Here is a 20,953-nt window from a genome sequence, read left to right as displayed (position 1 = left end):
TTCCTGTTTGTAGAGCGTTCGTGAGTGATATAAGATCAAATTCAAGGGCAGTTGGGGCTGATATCAAGAGTGAGTACATATTGTACTGGGTGGTATGAGGCCTTACAAAAATTCACTGCAGACATTCCTGCAATGTCCGGAGATCAGGGCTCGATTCAGGTGCTATGGCAAGCACCTCACCCCTTTACATACAGAGGAAGATGGACGTGCAATTGTGTATGGGAAATGTAACAGATCTCGGGTGTATTGTGGAACTCAACTGGGAAATCCTGGGGCTGACAGGATCAGTGAACGTAGGGATAGTCCAGTTAGAACGTAAATAAATGCTGAAAATGTTCTGTACTATGGAAATAAGAAATGGAGAATGTTGTGCCCGATACTGTGTATTACAATCTGATGCAATTGAACTGTCGAGTAAACTTCTGTGTGTTGAAACGAACTGAGTGTTCCCTAATCTATGTGCGGCAGCTCCTTAAGTTGAAGACCTGGAGACAGCTGGGGCCTGTGGCCTACAAGTGAGTGTAACGCACCCTACACGCAACAGCACATTTGAACTGGCACACAATTTTTCTGTAAAGTGCCAGGGCGACATGGACAGCTGCACATGTCTCGTCGGCACATGACCACATGTATGCAAATTGCATACCTGCAGTTATGCTCCTGCCCATTCCTGGCACCAGCACTGGAGAACCTCAACAGCACACACACTGCACACTGTGAGGACTCACAAGTCTGTAGTCACATAGTTACTGCAGACTTGTACCCTAAGGCCGAACAACTCATTGAAATAAGTGTGGAGGGGAGCAGGAAAGTGACACCATTGCTATTTCTTTAATAATTATTTTATATTTCTACAGTTTCTTACTAGCTTACATACAGGAGATCTAATAGCTATAAACATGGGCACTAGGAAATAACCCCACTAGAATTACCCATTAAAGCTAGGAGGTTAAAGGATTACTTCGGTCTTAGCCATGCATGATTGAGACAGGAATAACTACAACTCCAGAGCTGGTCGGCATTATTCCTGTGTCAGCCATGAAAAGCTGAGATGAGAATCAATATAAACAGACTGTGTTGGGGTGCAGAGCTCAGCTGTACATAGATGCTGGCATCAAAGACCATGCTGCAAATGTATGCCTATCTATACTAGGGTTATTTTGTGCAGCATATATACTTTATCACATTTGGCGTCTATTACACTTTATATGTGTGTAGGAATTATTTCCACCCAACATACCTTTTTCTAATAGCCTATTATGTATACATTACTTAATATTGCTGCATATTCTTTTGTTATGCACCATGGGGTTTGCCTGTGTTTTTAGCCTTATCTGATTTTCTCTTTTTTCATCAGATTTTATCATGTGTCTAAATTGTACTAATAAAATATATACCTTTTATGCTACCTTGGCTATTGCTCATAGTTTTTTGTATAGGTTATTTCAAGATCGATAAAGATTTAAGCAAAACAAAAGATCATTTTACCCTATGAAAGACCACTTTGCTTGTTTGTCGGGCGAACGTCAGCCTGTTTCCACTGGTTTCCGATAACTGCGCAGTGTGAATGCACCTTAATCTGCAGCACAGACCTGAGACTACATTTGCAGACACTTTGTCCTGATCCTAAATTCCTTTTCACTCCACAGCACCTCTGGTGTCAGGTTTTATGTTGCAGTGATGCCAGGAGTTAGGCTATGTGCCCACGATGCAGAAATGAAGCAGAAAATTTCTGCAGCATTTCTGCATCTCCCTGGCAGAAAAAACGCATGCAGATTGTACATGCAGATTGTGCATGCTTTTTTCCTGCAGAATACATGCGGATCCACATGCGGATTCACATGCGTTTCCGCATGCAGATTGACAAGCGCTTTCCAGGCGATAGCATCACTTGGAAAGTGCTTGACAACTAGGTCACACTGTATAAATCCATGCAAACAGCATGGATTTATACAGTGTGAAACGTAAAAATAAAATAAAGCTATACTCACCCCCGATGCCCCGGCGTGGCTGCAGCGCTCCTTCCTGTCTAGTTCCCGGCTGCCGGCATATCGTGAGACAGAGTGGTGAAGGGCCTGCGGTCACATGACTGTGACGTCACCGCAGGTCCTTCAGCGATGCCGGCATGCAGAGAAGCCTTCGGAAAGGTGAGTATTAACTTTATTTATTATTTTATTCTTTTTTTTACAGGAAGAATGGTACCCAGGTCTGGATGAGAGTCTTCTCTCCTCCTGAACTGGGTACCATCCGTACATAGAGACGCATAGAATTCACTTGTAGAAATGTACAGACGCGCATTCTATGCGTCTCAATGCAAGTCAATAGCGGGGCTTCCGCTGCGCTTCCGCAAAATTAAATGACATGCTGCGGATTTTTGTACGCAGCATAAACGCTGCGGAAAAATCCGCAGCATGTGCATAGAACATGCGGAATCCCCTTGGGGACCATGGGGTGCGGATTACCTAGTGTTTCACAAGCGTTTCCGCTGCGGAAATTCCGCATCATAAACGCTTGAAAAACGCTACGTGGGCACCCAGCCTTATAAGAATTGCAGAAAACACGAGAGGTGAATATATTGTGAAGAGTATGCTTTGGGATATTTGCTGGCTTCTCTGGTAATCAAGGAGCTCTCTCCTTTTCCCAGGAATGTCCTAAAAAATCAGAGAGTTGTCTGTAATAGTATTAGGAGGCTTGTCCTCAATTCGATTTTTGTCCTAACTTCAGGGAGTAGTATGATTAAAAAAATAAAACGATACTACCCTGATAAATCCTTTGCTATTCCAGAGCCTGGCACAGTAGTCCAAACCTGCACTTGTTTACCTTGCTGCAGACAATCACTGGTCTCATTGAGGATGTCTCTATTTATTGGACAAAACCATTGAGACGAGTCATTGGTTAGCAATCAGGAGAATGTATGAGACGTCACCACTGCTGACACGGAATTTTTTGAATTATTACTTTTTAACTGTGGACAATATCTTTAATAAATGTCATTCTCAGTACACACACATATATTTACTCATACTTATGTAGCTACGTACATGCAGATGTACAATGTAGTGCCTTGAAAAAGTATTCACATCCTGTGAACTTTTCCACATTTTTTCAAGTTACATGCAAAAACTTAAATGTATTTTATTGGAATTTTATGTGATATACCAACACAGAGTACAAGTATTTGTGAAGTGTAAAGGAAATGATACATGTTTTTCTGAATATTTTAAAAATGTAAATCTGAAAATTGTGACGTGCATTTGTATTCAGCCCCTCTGAGTCAACACTTTGTAGGACCACCTTTTGCTGCAATTACTGCTGCAAGGTATTTTTCTACCAGCTTTGCACTATAGGTTGAAATTTTTGCCCACTCTTCTTTGCAAACTAGCTGTGAGATTGGATAGAGAGCGTTTGTGAACAACAATTTTTAAGCCTTGCCACAAATTCTCAATGAGATTTATGTCTGGACTTTAACTGGGCTATATAAACACACGAGTATGTTTTTATTTAAACCATCTTATTGTAGCTCTGGAAGTATGTTTAGAGTCGTTGTCCTGCGGGAAGGTGAACCTTCATCTCTGTTTCAAGTTTTTCCAGCCTCTAACAGGTTTTTCCTACAAGATTGTCTTGTATTTAGCTCCATCCATCTTCTAATCAACTCTGACGAGCGTCCCTGTTAAAGAAAAGCATCCCCACAGCATGATGATTCCACCACCATGTTTGACGGTGGGGATGGTGTTTTCAGGGTGATCTGCAGTGTTAGTTTTCCTCCACACTTAGTGTTTTTCATTTAGCAAAAAATTTAAATTATTGGTCTCATCTGACCAGAGCACATTCTTCCACATTCTATGTGGGTGACACAGCTAGCATGGATAAAGGTGGATGAAAGTGCTCTGGTCACATATTTGCATGTAGAGTTTCTACGGCAGCTGTCACTTCTGCATGATGTTGTCTATACAGGTGTCTGGCCCACACTTGCACAGCCAACAGGATCGTGCACCTGTATTGAAAAATAGATGTTGTTATCTGCTGGCCATCCAAGATTCCAAGGTGCAGGCATGTGGGGAAAACAGCAGCACCTGCAACTTCCTAGTGCAGAAGTTAGAGGCACCAGAAAAATACTTTAACCCACTGTAGACTATCAGAAAACACTATTACACATATATAGGTAGCAACACATTTGGAAACCGCCCTGCATCTGCCTTTGTCAGAAACACCTGAATTTGGGGATCTAAGATGGTTATTAACAGTGTTATTCTCTACTTCATTCATGATCTTATATTGTATAGCAAACAATATACAATCTGGGCTCGTAATGTTATAGGTTCTTACCTTTCCAAAACTCCCCCGGCCAAGCACTTGATGAAAATCTAGTCTCTTGATGTTGTCAGAGATTGTGCTGCCGGGGAGAGATGGCCGCACTCCACTGTCTCCTAAAATGGCAAACAGAAATAAGACGAGAAATTAGAAAAAGAATTTACTGTCCATGTATAAAGTGTTGGTTATTTTGTAACCTTAGCAGAGAATTCAGTTTTGGTTAGCATTGGAGTATTCATCTTTGTAAACATATTGCTTTATGCTGTTAATTGAAAAACAGACTATAATTTACTATTCAGTTTAGCACAAAGGGTTAATTATGTTATTACAAAATGGAGAATCAGTATCATTTATGTGCGGAATAATACTGGTAGCACAGTGATTGTCCTATATTAAGTGTACTGCCTTAGAAAACAATTACAGCTCAACGCTAATATTGTCCTGCAACAGTGTTAAAGGGCCCCTTCCCCTGGGACTGAGAAGTGGGTATACGTTTCGCATGTATAGGCACTCTACCTGAAGCCCTCCATTAGCTCCCCGATGCCTCCTCTGCTGGGATAGGCGTTCCTTTCCTCCTGCTTCCAAGATGACGGTCATAGCAGCATGGAGTACACTGGTAAATCTAAACCTCACCTCTCCTGCCTTTCCTTTCCCATCCCACAGCACAGAAAAGACAGGGAAGATGTGGTTTAGACTTACCAAACTGGTGGCCATCTTGGAGGTAGTAGGAACAGAACACAGATCTAAGCAATGGAGGTAGCGGGAGGCAAAAGAAGGGCGTCAGGAAGGATGACTGTATATTTACAAAGTGTAGTAACTTTTCAGTCTCAGGGTATAAGGTTGCTTTAATATACATTTTTTCCTATACTCAGTCACTAAGTTGCAAAGAGGGGAATTTATTAAATATACATAAAAAAACAAATACATTTTAATCAGATTGATTCTTCCTTGTTCCTCCATATTTTTGCCATTCTGCTAAAACGACTCAACACCGGTATGACATTCACTTCTATATAGTCCACCATCTTATGTGATATATTTAATGCCAAATATTTCAAACTGTTGCCCTCTTGGATAATAAGTATATCACCATCTGTAATTTGGAAATTCTTGTCCAATAATGATATCTGACTTATTCCAATTAATCTTCAATCCAGAAAAAATACCAAATCCATTCACCAATGTAATATCTGTCCTTAGATCTTCCTTTACATTTATTAAAATAATAACAAATCACCTGTGTACATCGCTAATATTTCCTCCTGAGTCCAAAACTGAGAACCCCTTATTCCTTTACAACCTTAGGCTGTGTGCCCACAATGCGTTTTTAATGCGTTTCCGCAGCGTTTTTATAGCTGCTGAAACGCATTAAAAACGCATGGTAGAAGGGCAGCAATGTTCCCCAATGATAATCCGCATGTGCTGTGCACATGCTGCGAAAATTTCCGCTGCGGAAAAAAACGCAGCGCTACCAATTATTTTGCAGAAGTGCTGCGTCTTCGCCGCCATTGACTTGCTTTAGATCACATGGATTACGCATCACTGTATATGTAGATGCGTAATCCACGCGTTCCAATGTGCAGATGGTACCCGGGTGTAGATGAGAGGAGAGTCTCCTCCACACCCAGGTACCATTAAAAAATCTGCGCTGCGCTCCTACTTGCTTCCCGGCACTTTGCAATGAATTGAAGGACCTGCGCTGACGTCAGAGTCATGTGACGGGTCACGCGATGCTGACGTCGGCAGGTCTTTCAATTCACTGTTGCCGGCAAGGGAGAACGGAGTGTAAAGCAGGACACCGGGGGCCATCGGAGGGTAAGTATACATTTATTTTTTTATTTTTACCACTCTCTCGGGTCACACTATATAAATCCATGCAGTTTGCATGAATTTATACAGTGTGACCTAGTTGTCACAAGCACTTTCCAAGTGATGCTAATCGCTTGGAAAGCGCTTGTCAATCCGCATGCGGAAATGTCAGTGAATAACGCTCCATTTCCGCATGTCCCTGGCAGGAAAACGCATGTACAATCCGCATGTACAATCCGCATGTACAATCCGCATGTACAATCCACATGTACAATCCGCATGCGTTTTTTTCTGCCAGGGAGATGCAGAAACGCTCAGGAAAAAATCCTGAGCATTTCTGCATCGTGGGCACATAGCCTTATATATGGTCAATAAGTAGGGCAAAGAGCAGCTTGGATTAGGAAATCCATGTCTTGTGCCCATAAAAAGGACAAAAAGCTGGGACATAACCCCATGCACCTACTACTTTAGGAGGGCACCATCTAATAACTGGGATCTACCTGCCACATGTCATACAACATCATACGAATTTCAAAAAGAAAAGAAGACATGCACCTAAGCGGTGATCACCTGAAGAAATAATCACGGAATATTTGAATATAAATTACATCAATTTATTACAGTATCTCCTGACACATATATAAGAATACGCACAAAAAAAATTATTTTAAAACACCATTAAAAATAGTGAAGGAATCCACTGCTTGAGGAACCCACTACTTTAGAGACCTTCCCATATTATAATGACAGAAAATACAATAAAGTGCAGTCAAATAGATGAACTCTAACAGGCTGTATAGAATATCTATGATGGTCAATATTGCACAAGCCCAAAGTATTCTATATAAATAGAGAATACACAAAAAACAATATGTATATAAAGTGCAACAACAGGTATCTGTGTGAAAATCAATATGGTGTCCCTGTATACAGGGTAATAGGTCTATAGAACAGTATAATTGTAAACTGGCGATTGCCAATAGACCCTTTCACCTCACACTGGAGATGACTACTCCATAACCACTCCATCACATACACTCAATTGTGGCCACCCGTGCTGCCCCAGCAAAAAATAATAGTAGAGCCAATTAAACAATATGATCATAGAAAGCAAATACTCAATCAAATCAGCCTGTAAATGGGAAGGTGCAAATGGGACCTCAGTGCCCAGTGCGTGTCGCCACACACGGTGGCTTCATCAGGGGCATTTAAAGTACATATCCTCGTGTCCCGGTATATATGTAGCCTAGAATCAAAATAATTACCGAGAAAATGTTTAATTTACCTGGAGAGTGCAGTTTATGAAGTCCGAATAAACCCACCTTGGACATTTTTAAAGAAACTGACTCCTGTGACTATCTTAAAAGTGGCTGAGTGAGTACCAACCCAGTCACAATTAGTGGAGAATGTGGGCAAGATTCCAGGAAAACGTGTACCTGCCACAGAGATCGATGGATGTCCTGGGTAAAGGCCGCCAGCCAGCCAGAGATGTCCGGCACCATGAAAGAGCCACTCAAACACCTGCTGCAAAGCCAACAACAGCAGCACCGGCAGCACTTGCAGAGCCAGCAGAGCCTGCAACAGCAGCACCGGGAGCAGCAACAGATGCAGCAAGAGACTAATAAACTTCTGATGCAGCAGATTCAGCAGCAACAACGGCAGATGGAACTTCTAGCGGGGAAAGTTCGCAGCAGAGAGGCCGTCCCTCCCTCAACTCCAGGTAATGATTCACACGTCAGGAAGACGGTAAGAAGAGCATTGCAAAAGATTACTCCGGGTGATGACGTCGAGGTCCTAACGTTCTTTGGGAGGGTGGCGGAGCGGGAGAGATTGCCTCCAGAGCAGTGGGCGGAGGTGCTGGTGCCATATTTAATGGGCCAGCCTCAGAAAGCCCATTATGACTTGTTTGGCCCTGCAGGACGCAAAGGAGTGCGCCAAATTAAAAACAGAAATTTTGGCGCGCTTGGGAGTGACTCTGACTGTTAGGGTGCAACAGGTGCACCACTGGGCCTATTGCAGTGACAAACCTCCCAGGTCCCAAATGTTCGACCTCCTACACTTGGTTTAAAGTGGTTGTAACCTCAATCTTCCTCCCCAGTACAGATGGTGGAAAAGGTCATCATGGACAGGTTCATCCACTCCCTTCCAAAGTCGGTGCAAGCCTGGGTTGCCCAGGGAGATCCCCGTAAAAGCTGCTGAGTGAGTATCAACCCCCTTAAAGGAGTTTATACAAAATTTCTCCATTGCCAAAAACCATATCAATAGGGAATCAGGATTGCTAAGTCTTAGAGTAACATGAATCCTGATAATCCTTGGGATTAATAAGCCTCTTCCCCAAAAAATTCTTCCAGAGGATTGGAAAAGATGTTGTATCACTAGACTTTGACGCACGTCTACATGATTTTCTATTACAGGTAAAGTCAATTACAGTATTAAAATCTCCTACAATCAAAATCGGATATTGCAAGTTTTCACTTTCTTCATAGTGAAGCTCAGATTTATATGGGAGAGGAATACAGGTGTTTGCAATTTCTAACCTTATGTTGTTAATTTTACATTTCAACAGTTTATATATATATATATATATATATATATATATATTTATATATATATATATCTTACTTCTACCCTGTGTAATACATACTTATATTTACACCCCTTTGAACAAGGATAAAGACCCTCGTGAGTAGATATTATGTACAGCATGATATACATGTACTTGACAACCCACTTTTAGCTACTTTCTTGAATCACTATCTGAATGTGTCTTTTGAAGACATATCAGAGACATCAGATCTCTTCTCATCCAAGCAAAGAAATACCATTTCAACTTATCTTAAACCCTTCTAACATTAAATTAGATAACTTTCACCATATTAAAATAATAATTAAGTTAAAATATCCCTCCTCTTCTGATACCTCCCCCACTCCACCTTCCACTTCACCCCTTCAAACCATCTCCCACTCTTAGCTCCCCAACTACACGTTAGGCCGGGTCACACAAGTGTTGATTCTCTCATGTGAGAGAATTGGATCATTTATGCTAATGACACTAGGCTCAAGCTCTGACCAGAGTTTGAGCCGAGTGTCAGTTTACTGGGATCCGTTTCTCTTGTTTGAGACAATCATATTACAGGTGCGGAGAAGATGGAGAACTTCGTTTCTCCAACTTTTCCATCGTCTGTGTCTGCATAAATCAAACTGCACTGGGATGAAATCCAAGTCTGGGCCAAGGTTTTACACGCACCCATAGACTTGTATGGGTGCATGTGATCCGATTTGCTGAGCCACTCTCAGCGTGCTGCAATTGTTTTCCCATGCCGAATCGTCATGAGCAAAAACATTTCAGATCTGCACTGCCCCATAGTATAATATTGGGCTGAGTGCTGTCTGATAAAACATCAGAGAGCACTCTACTATGTCATACAGCAGTGTGAACGAGTTCTTAGAGAACTCCTCAACCAGACATCCACCCACCCTCCAACTAACCTGCCTTAAATAAATGAATCTTCCATAATCAATTGTAAGGGAGAATATCTCTCTATTTACATCTCAAAAACCCTTAGATTAGCCACTGACACAGAATTTAAGAAAACAAATAGTAAGATATTGTATGGTAATTCAATAGTGTATTAAATAATGTTTAAGTGCATTTATAAAATGACCCTAAAAATTCTTTATTAGATGTAGATATTTGAGTCTTAAAAGAAGTAGTAATAAGATCTTATTAATACGTATTTTGTCTCAAACTCTGTTTGCAGTTATGAGGAAATGGAAGGTAAAAGAACAACCTGAATTAAATTAATTGATAAGCGAAAAAAGAGAAAGTGGTCTACGATAATAAAAATCAGACAACTGTTTATGAGCATATCTGGGAAGAATGGACAGGTGTAGAGCAATGCTAGTTATGGGGTGAAGGGTTTTCCTTGTATCCTCCCCTTCAGTTTGGGGGTGCAGGTGGGGTTTGTTTTGATTCAAGGGAGGAGGGATGATGGAATAATATGGAAGGGTTAATATTTGTTCCATTTTGTTTTTCTTAAACAGATGATTGAAGCGTATGGATATTTATTGTATATGAGAGAATATAAATAAATGTTATATGTGAAGTACTATAACTGCATTAAAATAAATGAGATTATTGCAACATATTACTATTTAATAAACTATTTGTAATCTTTAAGAAAAAAAAATAGCAAGGAGGGGAATTTTATATGCATTTGTTGGAAATGTGTTTTTTGAGTATAAATGGTGCAAGATAAAAGATCTTCACCCTGAGGTTTCTGCCCCCATAATCAGTGCAGGAGAGCAAATGCTATGCAAAACCATGAATCTGCAACAACAGTAGTGGATTTTCTGTTTCCCATTTTGCTACAATGAATAATAATGGTACATACCCTCAAAATGGTACTTACCACACTAAAGAAATAGAGGCTACATACACATGCATCTCACTAAATTAGAATATTATCAAAAAGTTTATTTATTTCAGTTATTCAATACAAAAAGTGAAACTCACATATTATATAGAGTCATTACAAGCAGAGTGATCTATTTCAAGTGTTTATTTCTGTTAATGTAGATGATTATGGCTAACAGCCAATGAAAACACAAGCGTCATTATCTCAGTAAATTAGAATACTTTATAACAACAGCTTGAAAAATGTTTTTAAAATCTGAAATGTTGGCCTACTGAAATGTATGTTCAGTAAATGCACTCAATACTTGGTCGGGCTCCTCGTGCATCAATTACTGCATCAATGCGGCAATGTGGCATGGAGGCGATCAGCCTGTGGCACTGCTGAGGTGTTATGAAAGCCCAGGTTGCTTTGATAGCAGCCTTCAGCTCGTCTGCATTGTTGGGTCTGGTGTCTCTCATCTTCCTCTTGACAATACCCCATAGATTCTCTATGGGGTTAAGGTCAGGCGAGTTTGCTGCCAATCAAGCACAGTGATACTGTTGTGTGTAAACCAGGTATTGGTACTTTTGGCCGTGAGGACAGGTGCCAAGTCCTGCTGGAGAATGAAATTTCCATCTCCAAAAAGCTTGTTAGCAGAGGGAAGCATGAAGTGCTCTAAAATTTCCTGGTAGACGGCTGCGCTGACTTTGGCCTGGAAAAAACACAATGGACCTACACCAGCAGATGACATGACTCCCCAAACCATCACTGATTGTGGAAACTTCACACTAGACCTCAAGCAGCTTGGATTGTGGCCTCTCCACTCTTCCTCCAGACTCTGGGACCTTGATTTCCAAATGAAAATTGGAACTCTGGGACCTTGTGGGGTGTGTCAATGACTGCCTTCTGGACATCTGTCAAGTCAGAAGTCTTCCCCATGATTGTGGAGCCTACTGAAACAGACTAAGGGACTTTTTAAATGCTTAGGAAGCCTTTGGAGGTGTTTTTTGTTAATTATTCTAATTTACTGAGACAATGACTTTTGTGTTTTCATTGGCTGTAAGCCATAGTCATCAACATTAACAGAAATAAACACTTGAAATAGAAAGGGTGCTTCTACTCAATACTGAGCCAAGGGTCTGAATTCTTTGACCATGTGATATTTCAGGGTTTTTTTTTAATAAATTTGCAAAAATTTCTACATTTCTGTTTTTTTTCAGTCAAGATGGGATGCAGAGTGTACGTTAATGAGAAAAAAAATGAACTTTTTAGAATTTACCAAATGGCTGCAATGAAACAAAGAGTGAAAAATTTAAAGGGGTCTGAATACTTTCTGTACCCACTGTATGCCCACATACTGTCCCTCTCCAAAATATTCCCCTGTACATTGCCCGATTGAATGAAGGACCCCCCACCACAATTGTGCCCCCTTTGACAATTGTCACCCTCATTATGTGCCCTCACTGTAACATTAGCCCCTTCCTTCCTCATCCACAATGATATAATTAATTTAATCTTTGGCTCCTTGACTTACTATTGGCTGTGCCATCTCTTCTCCTCTGAGGTGTTTGGGTGCCGACAATAGTGTGATGACGTCAGCAGCGTGCCGAGCAGCAGCATGTCGAGGCTGGGACTGACGAGCGCTGTTTTACCCTAGTCCCGATGACAGTGTTCAAATATGTTTGCGTCTGAAACATTTGAATATAAGAAGATGGGAGCTCCATATCCTGGACGGCTCCATGGGCTGCAGCAAAACTTTGGTGGGCTGCATGCGGTACATGAGCTGTTTGTTGTGCAGGTCTGTTCTAAAACAACACTACATTGTATAACACCTGCACCAGATTGTGCAGTTACCTCAGCCGGGAGCCTACCGGCAGTCACAGTCGGACTCCCTATAGAGAAGGTAGAGAGGATTTATTACCATCTCTGGCTTTTCAATTACTGTGATAGATGTTAGAAATGCATTGGGGAAATATTGGCCCATTTTGAAGCAAGACCTAGTCCTTTCCAAATGTACTACACCAGTCCCTTCCACCACCTATAGAAGGGCGATGAACCTGAGGGACTTGCTGGTACATAGTTACCATAAAGATCCGGGACCAGAGAAAGCCTTCAGCTCAAAAGGCCCCAGATGGGGCTTCTATCCATGCAAGAACTGTGCGGCCTGTGTAAATCTGGTGCGGTGTACATCCTTCCCATCAAGTGATGGTCATAAGGAGTTTCAAATCACACAGCATACATCTTGCAATACAGAAGGCGTAATCAACCACGCCTTGTGTCCATGTGGCCTCATCTATGTGGGTCTTACTTTTCGCCAACTGAGAGTGCGTGTGAGGGAGCACGTGCAAGATATTAAGAATGCATCAGAATCTCTTGCCGATACTGTATTGAAGCCTATCCCAAGGCATTTCAAGTTAAAACATGGGTGTGATGCTAGCCTCCTCCAAATTCGGGGTATTGACCGGATATTAATTGACTAGGGGGGGGGGATTGGAGAAAGACCGTTGGTGGATTATGAAAATTGATTGCATATGCCCCAAAGGCCTCAACGAGGTCCTCAGTTTTGTCCCTTTCTTGTAATGTGCTATTGTGTTTAGGTTTTACTTATGTTTTATGCTGTTTATAACTTCTCACTTTTTTATTTACATGCAGGGTATCCAGTATTTTTGTACACTCTACTGTGAGACAGATGCTGGACCACCACTCACTTGGAGGATCTTCTTCTCCCTTCCCTCCCTCCCTTTTTCTGCCTCCCTCGGGGACCGGGTGCCTGATCGTCCTTGCGGGCCAGCGCTCCACGCGTCTCCCTTTTTATGGATATGTACTCACCTTTCAGCAGCATCCCGCCCTGCTGCTCTCTCTTTTTCGGACCTGTCTATTTCCTGTGCGGTGTGCCACTAATTGATTCCATCCGCTATAAGCATTTTTTATAAAACATTTTACTCACTATTGTTATTCATCGGCTTTTACTCTTTGTTTATTGTTGCTTTAAATCTGTGATTTTGGATGCACAAAAAGGGCACTTTAAGATGCACTTCCTGTGTCACACTGACACGTCAGTATTCCTATCACTTGTATATTTTTTATTTTATTTTTTCGATTCCTCTTGCCCATTGTGGCTTATAATTTTCTGATTTTTTTATTGTACATTTTCCATTATACTGATGTCAGTAGCTATGTTACTATATAACACATGTCTATGCTCACTCGTATGTGAAGGGCACACATACATTTGTATTGTGACATTAACTATCTCTTCATACTATTGTTATTTATTATATTTATTTTACCTGTGATTGGTCTCACTAGTAGTGATGGGCGAGCGTGGTTTGTTAACCCTTTCAGCGAGCATGCTCGGGTGCTCGCCCAGTATCTTCAGCGTGCTGAGGTGTTATGTTTGAGTTATTGTGTGTGCATGATTTGCGACTGACAGCTTTAATACATGTGAGGAAAGCCTAACAAACAGGCATTCCTCACATGTGTTAAAGCTGTCAAACAGTCGCAAATCATGCACACACAGTGACTCAAACATGATATTCAAGTACACTGAAGATGCTCGGAAAACACCCGAGCATGCTCATAAATCTCGAGTAACGAACGTGCTCGCTCATCACTACTCACTAGTGTAACACTTTCACGTAACATATGTGGTTTTTCACGTTGCTGTGATTCTGGTTGCCATTGGATGCATCCGACATCTGCACCACATGGGCTTGGTCACGAAATAATAATAAAAAATATTCACACAATTCGTGCACTCTCTGTTTATTATTGTTTCCATGTTTTCATTCACTTGTCACATCTTCATTTTTTCTTCCTTTTCCCTTTCCCTTCCCTCCCCTCTTTTTTACCACCATTAGTTTTGCACATTTATGCACAATTTATAACTTTGTTCTGTTGATACTCATGGTATTCCCATATTCTCTGTACCATATTGAGTACATATTATATTATATTGTCTCATGACTCTCTCTATATATACTCCTTTATATTTAATAATGATACTTTGGGTATTACTTGGTGGACATTATACTTTATACACATATGTTGTACATAATTCTCACAATATGATGTCTATTCCTGATTGTGTGTTTTCATATATTATTTTCCCTCTTTTATCTACATCTTTGTATCTTTGTGTATTTATATATATATATATATATATATATATATATATATATATATATATAGTGGTCCAAAAGTAGGTGGACAGAAAATAATAACATTTATTTTGATTTATATATAAAATTATATTTACTAACACAAGCATAACATTGACAATTACATTTTATTCTGAACAATAACACAAAAGCCCTTAAATGTTATCAACGCAGGGGCTCAAACTGTTTTCCATTACAATTTGCACAGCTTTGAAGTCGCCTCTTGCGCTTCAACAAACTTTTTTGCACAAGTCTCTTTGGGTATTAATTTCTTGAAGTGCATCTCTTATGTCATTTTTCAAGTCACTGACACTTTTTGGTTTTCGACTATAAACTTTGTCCTTGAGTACTCCCCAAAAGAAAAAATCCATTGGGGTCAAGTCTGGTGAACGTACCGGCCAATCAAGTGGGCCTCTTCGGCCAATCCATTTATTAGGAAATGTTTCATCAGGATACTCGCGGATTACTCTTGAATAATGTGGAGGGGCCCCAACTTGTTGGAAATAGACTTTTTTTTTCAAAGAGTCTGTGAGGAATGAAAAGTGGAATCTGATAGGTTGCTAAGGGCAACTGAGCCAGTTTTACTTTACACCATGTTTGATAAATCTCCCCCTTCATAACCTTATTACACTTTCTGTCCACCTACTTTCGGACCACCCTGTATATATATATATAATATAACCGGGGATGCATCCATCTGTCTGAAGCCTCGATAGACTGCGCATGCGCGACGCACCGTCTGGCTTCAGACAGAATCATGCATCCAGCCGTTACAGGTAAGAGGAGGTGTATGGCGCCGGAGATCGCGGTATGCGTAGACACTGAACGCATACCGCGTTCTCCGGCGCCATACTTGCATACTTACCTGACCGGGAGGAGCGTTGCCACGGCACCTCTCTTCTGGCCGGAGACCGGGGGCAGGAGTGAGGCGTCGGATCGGCGCGTGCACATAGCGCTATCCTTCGCCATTTTACTGAAGACACATTTACAGTGTGTCTTCAGCAAAATGGCGCCGGACAGCGCGGTGCTCCGGCGCCGGTCTCCGCCCCCGGCCTCCGGCAGAAGAGGACGCAGCAGCGCTGGAGCACAGAGAACAAAGGTGAGTATAACTGTTAATTTTTTTTTGTATATGTGTACAGTGTGAAAGGGATGAGGGGGCCACACATATCAGGATTGTGGGGTGAGGGGACCATGCATATACCAGGATTGTGGGGTGAGGGGACCATGCATATACTATGATTGTGGGGTGAGGGGTACCACGCATACTAGGATTGAGGATGAGGGGAGCCACGCATACCGGGATTGGGGATGAGGGGTGCCACGCATATCGGGATTGGGGATGAGGGGTGCCACGCATACCGGGATTGGGGATGAGGGGTGCCACGCATACCGAGATTGGGGATGAGGGGTGCCATGCATACCGGGATTGGGGATGAGGGTTGCCACGCATACCGGGATTGGGAATAAGGGGTGCCACGCATGCCGGGATTGTGGATGAGGGGTGCCACGCATACCGGGATTCGGATGAGGGGCCATGCATACCAGGATAGGGATGAGGAGTGCAATGCATGCCAGGATAGGATGGTGCGGACAGGATGGGGGCAGCACAAATACCAGGAGGGGGGCAGCACATACCACACATACCAGCATGGGAGACCATATACCAATAAAAATGCTCGCCACCCGGGCATAGAACGGCTTCAATAGCTAGTATATATATATACATAGAAAGTCATGATTAACTTACACCAGGTATGGGCCGGTAATGTTCTCCGCAATTTCTTTCTCTCCCTCTAAGTATGTCTGCATCTCTTGGCATCCTGATGATTGTGCACATTCTGCCAGCCGGCAAGAAGCACCTGGTTGCCATGGATACGTGTCCCTATGACGCGGCACTTCGGGGACTCCTTACTGATGTGTCAGCGGGAGGCGGGCACCTGCTGCGTTGGACACTGACTCCCTTGCTTCCGGCGCTGGCTTCCGCCACTGGAAGCGCCGCTGTACCCCCGCTACACGTGCCAAAATACTTTGGATATATATACCCCCCTGCCTGTCACCCATACACAATCGCCCCCTGGAGAAGCAGGACTTGAAACGCGCGTCAGGGCCGCTTTCATGCCATCCACAGGTTGTAACTAGGCTGTACTCTCATTTTATGTGGGACCATAACTTTCTATATGTGTCACTGTGTATTACTCTCACTAGAAGATATACTTATGTTGTGACATCTGTGTCATAGGCATGATTCTTCTCCTTATTTGGATATTAGCAACTTGTACTGTATAACTAGTTCCTGCTGTGCACTCGTACTTTATATGCTTTACTTGTGATCTGGACTCTGATACATTCTTTTCCAGTTGCTCTATGTCTTATCCCTAATTTAGTGTATCATTAACCTTTGTGCATGGGATGCAGTAAGTATGTTAATGAATCAATTGAACGTATTTATTGATTTTTCTCTGCCTCCCTTGGGACGAATCATGCCTTAATAACACTTGTTGATTATTCCTTCTTTATAGACACTTAACTGTTTGTATATATATATATATATATATATATATATATATATATATAAAGTTATAAATATATATTTTTACATAATGAAATGGTATTCCTACTTATGGAGGGAATTGGATTGTAATGTATTCCCAATTAAACACCTGAGATTGGGAAGGAGGTGGAGACCTGTTGAAGGTTCCTCCTCTGACCTATTAATCTCACTCCATGGATGAACCTAGGAATAGGGAATTCCATGGAAGGGTGTTTGGGTTATGTAATAAATATTATCCCTCAGTTCATTTATGGACACAGGAATCACTATTTGAATACTGTCATTGCAATGCAAATATATTGGGAAACTGCTAACAGAATGTTGTCCCTAATAATGAGAAATAGTGCGCTTTTATTGTAAATAGGGGATAAGAGAAATCATTAAAGCACATACGTTGTTTACATTTGAAGAAAAGCTTTTGGTGGGGCTTGCCAATTTAAAAGATGGCGATTGTAGCAATAGAAGTGTAATGCGCATGCCCGGTGACGTCACGAAGCGGGCGGACCAGGTTTGCCCCGATCATGTGACGAGATAATGGGGATTTCCTGGGAGACATGCGCAGATGGGATTTTGAGACGCCGAGGACAGCGTGGAGGAAGTAAGAAACGTGGTCATGCATGATTGCTGCAGTGTGAGTCGCAACCTCAAATATATTATGATTTATAATGTACACCTGGCACTGATAAATACTAATCAAAGCACTTATCACTTTATGAGAGTTATGGATACTGTAATTGATGATAATAATATATCTGTCTAAAATTTTATCACTATGTATGTAACTGAATAATATTTTGTGATATGCACTACTGCACTTTTCTTATGTAATCATGGTTTTGTATAAATTAATTATAATTATGGAATCACTGTTTGTAACTATATATATTGCACTATATGCACTTGAACTCTGCTTGAGAAAGATTCTGTGAACCGAAACGTTGCCTTTGGGCTCATTAAAGTCCATTTTTCTATAATATTTTTGGAGTGCTGCCTCTTGATATTCTTTCTTTCTATATATATATATATATATATATATATATATATATATAAAAATAAATATACTGTATATATATATATATATATATATATATATATATATATATATATACATATATGTATACACAGGGTGGGCCATTTATATGGATTCACCTAAATTAAATGGGAATGGTTGGTGATATCAACTTTCTGTTTGTGGCACATTAGTATATGGGAGGGGGAAAACGTTTCCAGATGGATGGTGACCATGGTGGCCATTTTGAAGTCGGCCATTTTGGATCTAACTTTATTTTTTTCAATGGGAAGAGGGTCATGTGACACATCAAACTTATTGACAATTTCATAAGAAAAACAATGGTGTGCTTGGTTTTAACGTAACTTTACTCTTTCATGAGTTTTTTACAAGTTTATGACCACTTATAAAATGTGTTCAAAGTGCTGCCCATTGTGTTGGATTGTCAATGCAACCCTCTTCTCCCACTCTTGACACACTGATAGCAACAACGCAGAAGAAATGCTAGCACAGGCTTCCAGTATCCGTTGTTTCAGATGTTGCACATCTCATATCTTCACAGCATAGACAATTGCCTTCAGATGACCCCAAAGATAAAAGTCTAAGGGGGTCAGATCGGGAGACCTTGGTGGCCATTCAACTAGCCCACGACGACCAATCCACTTTCCAGGAAACAGTTCATGTAGGAATGCTCGGACCTGACACCCATAATGTGATCGTGCACCATCTTGTTGGAAAAACTCAGGGAACGTGCCATCTTCAGTGCATAAAGAGGGCAACACATCAACATGTAGCAGTTTCAGATATCCAGTGGCATTGAGGTTTCCATTGATGAAGAATGGCCCCACTATCTTTGTACTCCATATACCACACCATACCATAAAGATGCGAGATGTGCAGCAACTGAAACAATGGATACTGGAAGCCTGTGCTAGCATTTCTTCTGCGGCATTGCTGTCAGTGTGTCAAGAGTGGGAGAAAAGGGTTGCATTGACAATCCAACACAATGGGCAGCACTTTGAACACATTTTATAAGTGATCATAAACTTGTAAAAAACTCATGAAAGAATAAAGTTATGTTAAAACCAAGCACACTATTGTTTTTCTTATGAAGTTCTCAATAAGTTTGATGTTTCACATTACCCTCTTCCCATTGAAAAAAATAAAGTTGGACCCAAAATGGCCGACTTCAAAATGGCCGCTATGGTCACCACCCATCTGGAAAAGTTTTCCCCCTCCCATATACTAATGGGCCACAAACAGGAAGTTGATATCACTTAGGTGTATCCATATAAATGGCCCACCCAGTATATATATATATATATATATAGATATATATATATATACATATATATACAGTAGATATATTGTCTCTTGCCTTACATTGGTTTATTCCTGTGGTTCCGTGGCACTTTGTTGTCACCTCTTTCCCTTGGATTTTTTATCTCTTTTGATTATGTCTGATTTTACTTACATTTTTGCAATAAAAATGTAACTTTTATTGGATTTGCTCCTGTTTCTATTTTTCTCTTTTTGGGTTATATAGTTATGGAAGAGCATTTATAGGGACCGACTCTTTTCTTTTTGGATACTCCCTATAGAGAAGGTAGAGAGGATTTATTACCGTCTCTGCCTTTTCAATTACTGTGTACACAGCTCTGAACAAGTGCTGTGTATTCAGTATGGTAAGCGCAGATAGCGCTTCCTGCTCCAGACCCAGAGATCATGTGATGGCCGGGTGTAGAGAAAGAGCAAGAGCTTCTGGGTCCTAGGAGACCCAGTCAACCCTGCTATATAGGCAGTAGGTTGAATGTCCCCTGTAACTAGGATCAATATACCAGCAGATGTGTTTGGGACACAGGTTTATTAACAATTACTATTATATAAGTATGGCAGGTTCTCCTCCTGCACTTGTTAGTTCAGCTTTCCTCACATACTGCACAGCTCTCCAGTCCATACAATGGTCACTGATGGAGGAGCATGTAACCAGACCACTCCATCAGCCTTGTCCTATTGAGAACCTCCCATGAGAAAGATGCTTTTATAGTGAAGTAGACTGACGGACAGGTCTGGTCACTGCTCCTCCACCAGCAGCCATATTATAGACTAGAGAGCTGGGCAGTCTGTAAGGAAAGCTGCAGTAACAAGAGCAGGAGGAGAATCTGACATACCTACAGTATATCATAGTAAATGCCACAAAATCATGTCCCCAACACATCTGTTAAAGTAAAGATAAAATGGTCAACCTCATTAACTAATTCTGCAGCCAGCAATAGACAGCGCAACACAAAGACTATAGGAGGCAAACGACTCAATTTTATTTTAATGAAACCATATTGCAATTTTTTTTATCCATTCAAGCAAGAAAAAAATCAAATGTTTCAAAAGTTAAGACAACACCTGTGTAAAATCATTGAAATAAAGAGCAAAAAAAACAGGAAAAAATAAATAAAAAAACAATGACTATCCAAATTGCATTTACAAGCCCCATCCCTAACAAAAAACCATGTAACTAATATATAAAAATAACACAAGCACAGAAATCCTTTATTTACTACAGATATTACCAGAAAAAAAATAAAATAATATTAAAATATTGTAAAATTTAGACTCGATGTTTCACAAAAAAATATTTAAATATCCAAACATTACAATTTTTTACAGTTTTTTAAACCATATGTATGAAAATAAGAAAAAAATGTGCCTTGGCAAGAAT

This window comes from Phyllobates terribilis, unplaced genomic scaffold, assembly GCF_046119375.1.
Source record: "Phyllobates terribilis strain yellow unplaced genomic scaffold, ASM4611937v1 Scaffold_167__1_contigs__length_4167997, whole genome shotgun sequence".
NCBI lineage: Eukaryota > Metazoa > Chordata > Amphibia > Anura > Dendrobatidae > Phyllobates > Phyllobates terribilis.
The sequence above is the reverse complement of the archived record's forward strand: the minus strand, read 5'-3'. Positions refer to the sequence as shown.